This window comes from Amblyraja radiata, chromosome 15 (genome assembly GCF_010909765.2).
Source record: "Amblyraja radiata isolate CabotCenter1 chromosome 15, sAmbRad1.1.pri, whole genome shotgun sequence".
NCBI classification, from domain to species: domain Eukaryota; kingdom Metazoa; phylum Chordata; class Chondrichthyes; order Rajiformes; family Rajidae; genus Amblyraja; species Amblyraja radiata.
This window is the reverse complement of record NC_045970.1, coordinates 8,884,071-8,896,285: the sequence shown is the minus strand read 5'-3', so window position 1 is coordinate 8,896,285 and position 12,215 is coordinate 8,884,071. Positions and strand designations below refer to the sequence as shown.

The following is a 12,215-nucleotide window of genomic DNA, read 5'->3' as shown; positions in this document are numbered from 1 at the left end:
GGCTACGCAGTCATGGGTATAGAGTGAGTACAGCAGGGGGCTGAGCACGCAGCCTTGAGGTGCTCCCGTGCTGATTGTTATCGAGGCTGACACATTTCCACCAATACGAACAGACTGTGGTCTGTGAATGAGGAAGTCGAGGATCCAATTGCAGAGGGATGCGCAGAGACCCAGTTCTGCGAGTTTGGTAACCAGCTTGGAGGGGATGATTGTGTTAAATGCCAAGCTGTAATCGATGAATAACAGCCTGACATATGAGTTTTTGTTGTCCAAGTGGTCCAGAGCGGAGTGGAGGGCCAGCGAGATCGCATCCACCGTTGATCTGTTGTGGTGGTAAGCGAACTGCAGTGGGTCCAGGTTTTTGTCGAGGTAGGAGTTGATTTGCTCCATGATCAACCTCTCAAAGCACTTCATCACCACCGGCGTTAGTGCCACTGGTCGATAGTCATTGAGGCACATCACCTTACTCTTCTTGGGCATTGGTATAATTGATGCCCTTTTAAAGCAGGTGGGGACCTCAGACCTCAGAAGTGAGAGGTTGAAAATGTCCGTAAAAACTCCAGCCAGTTGGTCCGCACAGGTTTTTAGAACACGACCGGGTATACCATCAGGTCCAGGTGCTTTTCGGGGGTTCACCCCTCTGAAGGATTTCCTGACGTCGGCCTCTGTGACTGAGACTGAAATGCCATCACAGCGAATGGGGGATCGGGAAGACATATCAGTATTCTCCCTATCAAAGCGTGTGCAAAACGCATTGAGCTCGTCAGGGAGTGATGTTTCGCCGACATTCGAGCTGCCTCCTGGTTTCGCCTTGTAGGAGTTGATTGCATTCAGGCCCGCCACAGCTGCCGAACATCTGTCTCATCCTCCAGTTTGGAGCAGAAGTCCCTTTCGGCCTTTTTGATGGCCTTACCAAGGTCGTATCTGGACTTCCTGTAGGCTTCATGACCTTTGTAGACTTCATGTAAACTTCATGACCTTTGTCATTTACGCTACCCAAATGTCACACCCCCCCCCCCCCACCCTGTATCCACCAATCACTTGCCAGGCTTCCCCTGCCCCCTCTTTTCTAGCTTTCTCCTTCTTTCTCCTTCCTACTCCATCAGTTTGTTGAGTGATCCTGACCTGAAATATCGTCTGTCCAGTCCCACCAGATGTTGCCTGATCTACTGATTTCCTCCAACACTGTTTTTTCCACCAATGTGCAAGTAGTACAAATTATATTTATGAGTGATTTGTTAATGTCCACACCAAAATCCTTCTGATCTTACAGAAATTATGAATGAAAGTTAAAAATTCATTTTCTATAACTTGGATGTTCGACAGATGTTTGGACAAAAACCTGGACCCACTGCAGTTCACACTGTGCTTCTCTCCAAGATTCAACGATACATTTCTCCACAAATAAAGAACAATAAAGTTTTAAAAGAAATATTGTGAAGGTGATGAAAAGCCATTGGCCCGAAACATTAACCCTGTTTTATCAGTCTGAAGAAGGGTCTCGACCCGAAACATCCCCTATTCCTTAGCTCCATAGATGCTGCCTCACCCGCTGAGTTTCTCCAGAATTTTTGTCAACCCTGTTTTATCAAATGCTCCTTAAAGTTAGATTTTCTATTTTTATTTCTGGACATTTGCATTTACCACCCTCTACAAACCACTAATGGGAGTATTTTTGAAAACAGAGCATTCAACAGAAATTCTATTTGTGATCTGCAGAGCTAATGGATCATGCCACCTCAAAGTAACCGGTCATTTTTTTTAAATGGCTGAATATGTCAGTGCATAAACTCCATGACGTGCTATTAGCACATGAAGCAATGTTAAATAATTTTCTGAGAAACTCCATGTTAAACTTTACCTAGTAGTTTAAATAAATTATTAAATATAAGTATTTGCTTACTAATGTCTTGTCAAATCTTGTCACTAATCCCTCATCTTTTATCTGCTGCAGACGGTGTGAAGAAACGGGTAAATCTCGTGCAAATGAACTTGCAATCCCTCCCTATGAAAGAGATAGGTCACATTTTCCATTAACAATATCTCTGTAAGGTGCAGAAATGCTATATCTTTAACAATTATTTTCATGATAACATTCTCACCTTTACAGCTTTCAGCTTTTCTCTAACTCTACTTCGTATCACATCAGCTAGTTTTTTATCACCTGTAACAGAACCTGTCCATACAGGCAAAATGCTTATCAATCTATTTATTGCAAAATTCATAAGATCCATTCCAACTATTCAAAGTAACCATTTCAACGTAATACTAAATACATATCAAAATAACATTTACAGTATACTCAGGCATAGGTTAAAATCACATAAACCCAAAAAGTCATATATTGCCTATATTTTTAAAAGGTGATAGAAGTTCAGTTTTTGGTTCAAAAACATTAAGCAAGATATGGTTCATCTCATTTCTTTTGCCTACACATTAAAAAATCTATTTGTATCCTTACAATGCCCTAAAGTTCCTAGATGTTTTTCAATTAGTGGAATTAAAAGTATTTGGTAATGACTAAAGGGAAATTAGCTCAAAATTTTCTTGAAGACAAATGCATCAATATCTTGCATTTTATTCCTGTTGCCTTGATAAGTAAATATATAATTGGACTAATACATAATAATAGATCCCATTTTTATCACAATAGGTACTTTATTAGTTCATTGGTTCTTAACTGCAATACTCGACTTAATTTGGTTAACCAGGCTACAAAAATTATAATCATCAGCCAAATGTTTATTGGAAGAACATTTCAATGATTAACTGTAACAAATAGTAAAATATCAGGCAGCTTCAGTTATTCACATAAACTACTGTAAATACACTTCAAATCAGGCAACATTACACTTATGAAGCATGACAACTGTGAAAAAATAACTATTTCTCTATGCCTTTCTCACCTTCACATCCCAAAGATGTGGGGGTTTGTTGGTTAATTGGCCTCTGTAAATTACCCCTAGCATGTAGGAAGTGGATGCAAAGGTGGGATAACATAGAACTATTCTAAACTGTCTGAATGACCAACATCTTGAACTGAATGGGCAGAAATTGTAGCCTTGTTCCACAATCTTTTAATTGAAACTGTTGTCCAGTGCTGATACCAGACCTCTACCTTATATCTGCCTGAATTGAATGAAACCATTTGCTGCTTCTATGTTTTATTTGACTCTGAGATCAACTTTGGATCCCCTATTTAATCCATCACTGAAACTATTTAATGCTGATTAATATCGCCTGACTTTATCCCTACTTCAGTTCATCTACTGCTAAAATATGTTACTCTGTGACTTGATTACTCCAGGACATCCTTGCCATGTTTATTTTACTTGTTCAATTTTCAGGATCTGGATGTCATTGGCAAGACCAATATTTACAAAAGTGAAAGCTAGTTTACCACTGGCTACCATGAAATACAGAAACTGGCTATCTAATTCAAGAAAAGCATAAAGCTGCATGTTTAATTGTTGATAAAATAATAAAGACTTGGTATATGAAGCATTTTGGATAGATAGTAGGAGGACTTTGCTCATATCTTTAAGGTAACGTCATCCCTTTGTGGAATTGCCATAACTGTTGAAAAGGGGCAAGTTTCCATTGGTAGTTAACATAACATTGCACACAAATGAGTTAGGAATTGATAAATATATTACAGAATTATGGCCGATAAAGTGTTTGATCACCTTTTTAAATGAGAATTTCTAATTTTTCTGCTTTATTTTACTGATTTTTGTTTTTCTACATAATTGTTAATGGATGAAGTTATCTGGGCAATGGGAGTCATGATGTCAATGGAACAGGTTGAATAGGCTTCGTAGATTTGTTGGGTCCTTTTCAGAGAGTTATTTTTGTGTGGTCTTATTTTTGAAATGTAAGCACATCTAAGCACTGAACAAATTATTTTGTTTTGTTGTACGTATTTGCTCAATGTGAATAGACTAAATGGCAAACATACGTTTTTCTATTCTGGCACTGCTGTAATCTTCACTTTGGTCAAGTAACAGTGATTGTTCAGACTCTTCTGCAAGCTGCAAAGCAAACAATACTTAAATGATAAATTTGTCTATAGATGTTCAATAGTATATTGCATATTGCATATTGCAATAAATATTGCTTAAAATATTATATACATCAAATTGGGATTGTCAGGGCAAAAACATTAAAATGGCAAAAACATTAATGGTTACCGTTGATAGAACTGAATTTCGGGCTTAAAGTTGCAAATATGCACACAAATGTTTTGGCTGTTGAGGCATGTATTGCAGGGGTATATAAAGGCAAAGCAAAAGTGGACACTGTACAGGTTGAAAGAAACAGGAGGATATGCGTGATATGCTGCCTTTCATGTCTCTTTCAGAATATCCCAAAATGTTTCATCAGTATTTTTCAACTATTAATATTGCATTGCAGGAAATAAGCAGTTTGGGCACAGCAAGCAAATGTTACTAACTTGACAATGAGGAAATAATCATCTTGCTTCACTGTATGGTGAGGCTAGAAATCAAGGATAATTTCCATGCTCTTAAGTGAAATTATCACATGGAATTTCTCACATCCAGAGTAAAACATTTTAATATTTTAAAAGAGAGAAAGCATATCAGATAGTCCATCAACCCCCGCCCTACCACTCAAAGAATAAGCGAGCAATTAGAAAGGCCAAAAGGCCCATTAAAGAGTCTTTGGATTAAACGTTCGGATTAAATAAAGTGTCCAAGGTTTTTTATTTCTACATTAAAAACAAGAGGGTAACCAGAGAGAAAATGGGACCTCTCGAGAATAAAAAAGGGAATTGTGCCTAGAGTCAGATGATGTTGGCAATGTACTAAACAAGTACTATACATCCTTATTCATGAACATAGAGGACAGTGAGATCAGTGCGAAGAATACTAATATGCAAAGGAAGTTTGAGATCAATTAGGAGTGGTGTTTGGGCTCTAGACGAGCATTAGAGTCATAGAGTCATACAGCCTGGAAACAGGCTCTTCGTCCCAACTTGCCCGCACTGACCAACATGCCCTATCTATACTAGACCCATCTGGGCTTGGCCCAGAACACTCTAAATCTATTTGATTCATTTGATTCAAACTGGCGTGTGAGTACTACAGTACCCTTACCGTCCCGTCGGAGCTGGGCAGGAAAGCCCCTTGGATCACCACTCCGGAGGGCAGGAGACGGAGCAAGCGCCGGGAAAGGAAGCAGAAACGTGGAAGGCGAGCGGGGGTGCAGGACAGGCTACGGAGGGCTCCACAAAGACCATCGCTCCCAAGCGTCTTTCTGGCGAATGTCCGGTCACTCACCAACAAGATGGATGAGGTAAGGCTCTGGATCAACACCCAGCGATCCCTGAAAGACTGCTGTGTGCTGATCTTCACAGAGACCTGGCTCAGCGCGCTGGTTCCCGATGGGGCTGTGGACCTGACCAACCGGTCACTGCATCGTGCTGATAGAACAAAGGACTCCGGTAAGAGCAAGGGTGGCGGGCTCTGCATCTACATCAACAATGACTGGTGCACCAACCACACTGCAATAGAGAGCTACTGTTCCCCAGACCTGGAATACCTACTGCTTAAATGTAGACCGTTTTACCTGCCTCGGGAGTTTACTGTGGTTATCATCATGGCCATATACATCCCACCACAGGCTAATGCTAACCTAGCACTAGCACAGCTGCACTCGGCCATCAGTAAGCAGCAGGATGCTCACCCCGACGGTGCCTTCATTGTTGCAGGGGACTTTAACCAGGTCGACCTACGTGCCACACTCCGCAAATTCCACCAGCATGTGCAGTGCCCTACCAGGGGCTCAAACACGTTGGATAAAGTGTACACCAACATCAAGGACGCATACAGAGCTCTCCCCTGCCCATCCCTGGGACAATCCGATCACCTCTCACTGTTTCTACTGCCTGCGTACAGACCCCTCATCCGCAAGACCAAACCTGCAATAAGGACGGTCAAAATATGGCCCGAGGACGCCACCCTACAACTCCAGGACTGCTTTGATCGCACCGACTGGGACCTGTTTGCACAACTGGCTACCAGTGGTACAGAGGTAGACTTGGAGGAGTACACATCCACTGTGCTCTCCTACATCAACTGCTGTGTGGAGACTGTCACAGTGGACAAGCAAATAAAGATGTTCCCAAACCGGAAACCCTGGATGAACAAGGAGGTTCAGGATCTACTAAGGGCACGCAACAACGCCTTTAAATCCAGGTACACTTCTGCGTACAGTGCGGCCAGGTCGAACCTGAACAGAGGCATAAAAAAGGCCAAAGTCATCCACAGGCAAAGGGTAGAAGACCACTTCAATACCGCGGACACCAGAAGCATGTGGCAGGGTGTCAGGGACATCACTGACTACAAGAGCAGCCCCGCCTGCCCCCATGGTGATATCACACTGGCCAACGAACTAAACACCTTCTTTGCCCGGTTCGATACTGGCAACACCACCAGGTGTGGAATAACCCCGGCCATAGCGGAGGGACAGGCCTTAACACTGAGCACTCAGGAGGTACAGTGCGCTCTGCGTAAGATCAATCCACGCAAGGCTGCAGGCCCGGATGGTGTACAGGGAAGAGTATTAAAGGACTGTGCTGGACAGCTGGCGGAGGTATTCACGAGAATCTTCAATCTCTCTCTATCTCTGGCAACGGTCCCCAAGTGCCTGAAAACAGCCACCATAGTGCCGGTGCCGAAAAAGTCCAAAATCACCAACCTCAACGACTACCGGCCGGTTGCCCTGACTCCAATCCCCATGAAGTGCTTCGAAAGGCTGGTCCTCTCCCATATTAAATCCAGCATCCCTGCCTCACTGGACTCCCATCAATTTGCATACAGGGCAAATAGATCGACAGAGGATGCCATCTCTCTGGCCCTTCACACTGTCCTGACTCACCTGGACAGACAGGGCACGTATGTGAGGATGCTCTTCATTGACTATAGCTCTGCATTCAATACGGTCATCCCCACCAAGCTCACCACCAAACTCCACCAGCTAGGCCTCAGCTCACCGATATGCGCTTGGATCCTGAACTTTCTCACGGAGCGACCGCAGGCAGTGAGACTGGGCCCGCACCTGTCCTCCACCATCACCCTGAGCACCGGCACACCACAGGGTTGTGTACTAAGCCCCATGCTCTACTCCCTCTTCACTCACGACTGTGTCCCTGCATTCGACACCAACACCATCGTGAAGTTTGCAGACGACACAACAGTGATTGGGCTGATCACCAACGGTGATGAAACAAAATACAGAGCGGAGGTGCAGAACCTGGCGGACTGGTGCGCCAATAACAACTTGGCACTAAACACCTCCAAGACCAAGGAGCTGATTATTGACTTCGGGAGGTCCCATTCTGGAGAATACGCCCCAATCTCCATTTATGGGGAAAGTGTGGAGAGAGTGTCCAGCTTTAAGTTTCTGGGCACTCACATTTCAGAAGACCTCACATGGTCCACAAACACCGCCGCGCTGGTCAAGAAGGCACAGCAACGACTGTTCTTCCTGAGGACATTAAAAAAGACTGGTCTGCCCCAACAGCTGCTGACAACGTTCTACCGCTGCACCATAGAGAGCATACTAACGTATGGCATCTCTGTGTGGTATCTCAGCTGCACGGAGGCGGAGAGGAGAGCTCTTCAGCGCGTCGTCAACAGAGCGCAGAGGATCATCGGGACAGAGCTACCAGCCTTGGAGGGCATCTACCACACGCGGTGCCTCAGGAAGGCCCTCAGCATCCATAAGGACTCATCACACCCCTGCCACGGTCTGTTTCAACTACTTCCCTCCGGCAGACGTTACAAGGCCTTCTACGCCCGAACCTCCAGACTCAGGAACAGTTTTATCCCAAGAGCTATAGCGGCTCTGAACCGGCCCTAATGAGTGCCCCCCCACCCACCCCCTTTGGACAGTCTCCCTCAGATGGTCACGTCAATCAATTCAGCTTGTTTATTTATGTATTGTATTTATTTACCTTTCTTGTACATCAGTGGAGCTGCACACTAAATCTCGTTGCACTGACGTGCAATGACAATAAAAGATATATTATTATTATTATTATTATTATTACCTGTCGAAATGTCACTTAAACATTATGATAATACCTGCTTCAACTACCTCCTCCGGAGCTTGTATATATACCTACCATCTTTTGTGTAAAAAAGTTACCCTTCAGGTTCCTATTAAATTATTCCCCCTCACCTTAAACCTATGTTCTCTGGTTCTCCATTCCCCTACTCTGGGCAAAAGATTCTGTTTATTTACCCGATCTATTCTTTTCATGATCTTTAATACCTCTAGAAGCTCACCCCTCATCTTCCTGCGCTCCACGGAATAAAGTCCTAGCCTGCCCAACCTCTCCCTATAGCTCAGACCCTTGGCCTGGCAACATCCTTGTAAATCTTCTCTGCACCCTTTCCAGCTTGACAACATCTTTACTGTAACTTGGTGACCATAGAGACATAGAAAATAGGTGCATTCACCCCTTTGAGTCAGCACCGTCATTCAATATGATCATGGCTGATCATCCAAAATCAGTACCCCGTTCTGGCTTTTTCCCCAAATCCCTTGATTCCCTTAGCCCCAAGAGCTAAATCTAACTCTCTCTTGACCAAAATTGAACCCAATACTCTGAATGTGGCCTCACCAATGTCTTATACAACTGTAACATGACCTCCCAATTTCTACACTCAGTACTCTGACTGATGGAAGGCAAATGTGTCAAAAACCTTCTTGACCACCTGTGATGATACTTTCAAGGAACTATGTACTTGCACTTCTGGATATCTCTGCTCTACAACACTCCCAAGAGCCCTGCCATGCACCATGACGTAGGTCATGCTCTTGTTAGACTGTGCTAAATGTAACACCTCACGTTTCTCTATATTAAATTCCATCTACCATTCCTTAGCCCACCTGCCCAACTGATCAAGATTCTTGACAACCATCTGCACCATCTACAAACATCCACTTTAGTGTCATCTTCAAGCTTGCTTATCACACTTTGTACATTTTCATCCAATACACTGAAATAGATGACAAACAGCAATGGGCCCAGCAACAAAACCTGAGGCACAATCCGTCTGTAAAACGGCTTTCCACCATCACTCTCTGATTCCTTCCGTGAAGCCAAATTTCAAATCAGTGGGCTATCTTTTCTTGGATCCCATGCGATCTAACCTTCCAGAGCAGCCTACCATGCTGAACCTTGTCAAATCCCTTGCTGAATCCATGTATATAATGTCTACAGCTCTGCCATCATCAACCTTTTTGGTTACATCTTTAAAAAACTCAATCTGATTCGTGAGATACGATCTCCCGCATACAAAACCGTGCTTCCATTAACTGCCCCAAGTTCCCCGGTGCCCATATCTTTCTCCATGTTAAAATCAGAAGAGAAATACTAATTGAAGACTTTGCCCATCTCCTGTAGCTCCACACAGAGTTGACCGCTTTGATTCCTGAGTGGTCCCATTCTCTCTCTGGTTACACTTTTTACCTTTAGGTACTTATTAAAACTCTTGATAATCCTTTATATTATCTGCAAGAGCTATCTCATTCCCTTTTTACACTCATGATTTCCTTTTTCAGCTTGCTCCTCAGTTCCCAAAACTCCTCCAACGATACACTTGATCCCAACTGCCTATAAAAGCCCCGTGCCTCCTTCTTACTCCTGACCAGAGCCTTGATTTATCTCATCATCCAGGTGGTACGCTCACCTGCCTTGCCCTTCACTCTAACAGGAACATGCAGGTCCTGGACTCTTGTCAGCGCACTTTTAAAACATCTCACTTTCCTGACATTCCTTTTCCTTCAAACAACCTGCTTCAATCAACTTGAGCCAGTTTCTGTCCAATACCTTCAAAGTTGGCCTTCCCCCAATTTAAAAATTTAACTCATGGGCCCCCGTCTCTATCCCCTAACTATCTTAAATCGAACCGTGGTTGCTGGTCCCAAAAGACTCATCCACAAATTCCACTTGCCTCTCCCAATTTCCCATCCAGATCAAGCGTTGCCCTCTCCAATGTAGGCCCCCTCTACATATTGTTGGAGGAAACTATCCTGACCACTTTCTTGAACATTCCTGCAGATGTTTCTACATGAATTTCAGTAAGGCATTTGATAAAGTCCCCCATGGTAGACTGGTCCAGAAAATGAGGGTGCACTTCGTCATATGGATTCAGAACTGGCTTACCCATAGAAGACAGAGGGTTACGGTGGAAGGATGTTACTCTGGTTGGAGGTCTCTGGCCAGTGGTGTTCCACAGGGATCTGTGTTGGGGCTGCTATTGCTTGTGATATATACTCATACTCACTCATACTTACTTTATTAGCCAAGTATGTTTTGAAACATACGAGGAGTTTGATTTGCCATACAGTCATGCCAATAAAAAGCAACAGAACGCATAAAATACATTTTAACATGAACATCCACCACAGTGACTTCTCCACATTCCTCACTGCGGTGGAAGGCAAAAGAAAGTTAAATCTCTTCCCTTCTTTGTCCTTCAGCGGTCGGGGGCTCTAACCTTCCGTTGACGGGACGATCTTCCTTGGGGAATAAGTTGCGTTGGGGGACCAGGCCTCCCGTGGGGGATATGGGTGAGTGGTGGAATATTGCGTTGGGGAACAGGTTGCATTGGGGGACCAGGCCTCCCATGTGACAGGCACCCAACGGGTCCCACTTGGTCTAGTATCTCTTAAACATTATGATAGTACCTGCCTCACCTACCTCCTCCGGCAGCTCATTCCATATACCCACCACGCTTTGTGTAAAAACATTCCCACAGTTAATTATGGGAAGTACTAGAGATAGCAAAGAGGAATATGAAAGCCAACAACATAAAAAGCTTTGGAACAGTTCAAAGCAGCAGAATAAAGCAGAGGTATCTGAGGGATGGCAAGTGTAACATCACTATTTTCCAAGCTTACATTGTTTTTAACGACCATTAGAATCAAACATGAAAGTGCAGGTGTGGAGTGTGTTAGCAGATGACAAAGACATCAGAAATGGGAAGGTTTCAAATTATTCTGTGGGAATAGTTAAGGGCCTGTCCCACTTTCACGACCTAATTCACGACCTTTTTTACTCGTGAACATTTTTCATCATGCTAGAAAAACGCCCCAACCTACTTGATACCACGAGTACCTACGACTAGCATCACGGCCTGCTACGACCTACATACGACCTCCTACGACCTCGTGACGACCATGCTGCGAGTATGAGTCAAGGGCAAACTCGGCAGTGGTCGTGAATTAGGTCGAGAAAGTGGGACAGGCCCTTTAGGGCAACAAGATTCAATAAAAATTTGATAAAGTAACTGGGCAGTTGAAATCAATAGTATCAGGCTTCATCCTTGCAGAAGTGATGTAGGAGCGAACAAAGAAACGACGAATAAGGAAACTGGTAAAAGGATAAAATAAAATTATGCACAGATGAGATCTTTGATGTATAGAAACTGAGCCTCTTTCGGTGTGCAACACAAATACATTACCCTTTTTCTTATATGTTCTCTTCTGACTGAAATCCGTCGCCTTATATGTTCTTCTTGTGTATTCTTATCCTAAGGAAACAAATTTATGTTAATAAGAGTCTATATTGCAAATTCGGAATTTTCAATTCTGCCTGAGTTGGCGTTATCATGCTACTATTTTCCCCTAAAAGCTGATCTCATCCTTTCAATTATGCTTTCAGCCAACTCTCCCATCTCTATATCTACATTTGAAGAATCTTGAATCTTTTTATTTACTAAAAATACAATGTATTTGCTTACAATTGATCCTTTTCGATTAATGGCGATTTACAACGGTTAACATTTAGGATGTTTACTGAATGTCAGTTTTTTTCTCCCAATTATAAAACAAATATAAGGTAATTTGGTGAAAAGTTTTAGTTATCAACAGAACAGTAATTAATAAAAACATGTTACCTACCCATGATTCATCACTGTCACTTGGAGAATTTTGTGTTTCAGCCGGAATATTGTCTCTAAAGAGTAAAAGAAGGTTAGCTTCAGTTCCAGTAAATTTTTGGACTGTTGACATTAACATGTGTAAGAAAGATTAGGCTACTGAAGGTACTGAGTGGGATTTGCATGATGGGAAATACCTCTATTTCATAGGCTACAGTATTGCAGAGAGCACAATGAAAAGCACAAATAACTCAGAGACAAAGGCACAATAGAAAACATGAGTAACTCTGAGACCAGCGC

The 12,215-nt window shown here is 43.2% G+C and overlaps 1 long non-coding RNA gene across 1 annotated transcript; it reads right to left on the bottom strand.

Annotated features, from left to right (window-relative positions):
• Positions 1-3,898: 3,898 nt before the first annotated feature.
• LOC116981016 lies at positions 3,899-11,993 on the bottom strand. Its single transcript, XR_004414141.1, has 3 exons — positions 11,938-11,993; positions 11,499-11,567; positions 3,899-4,031 (listed from the first exon to the last, which is right to left on the bottom strand). It is a non-coding gene; the product is annotated as an uncharacterized LOC116981016 (long non-coding RNA).
• Between the last annotated feature and the right edge of the window lie 222 nt (positions 11,994-12,215).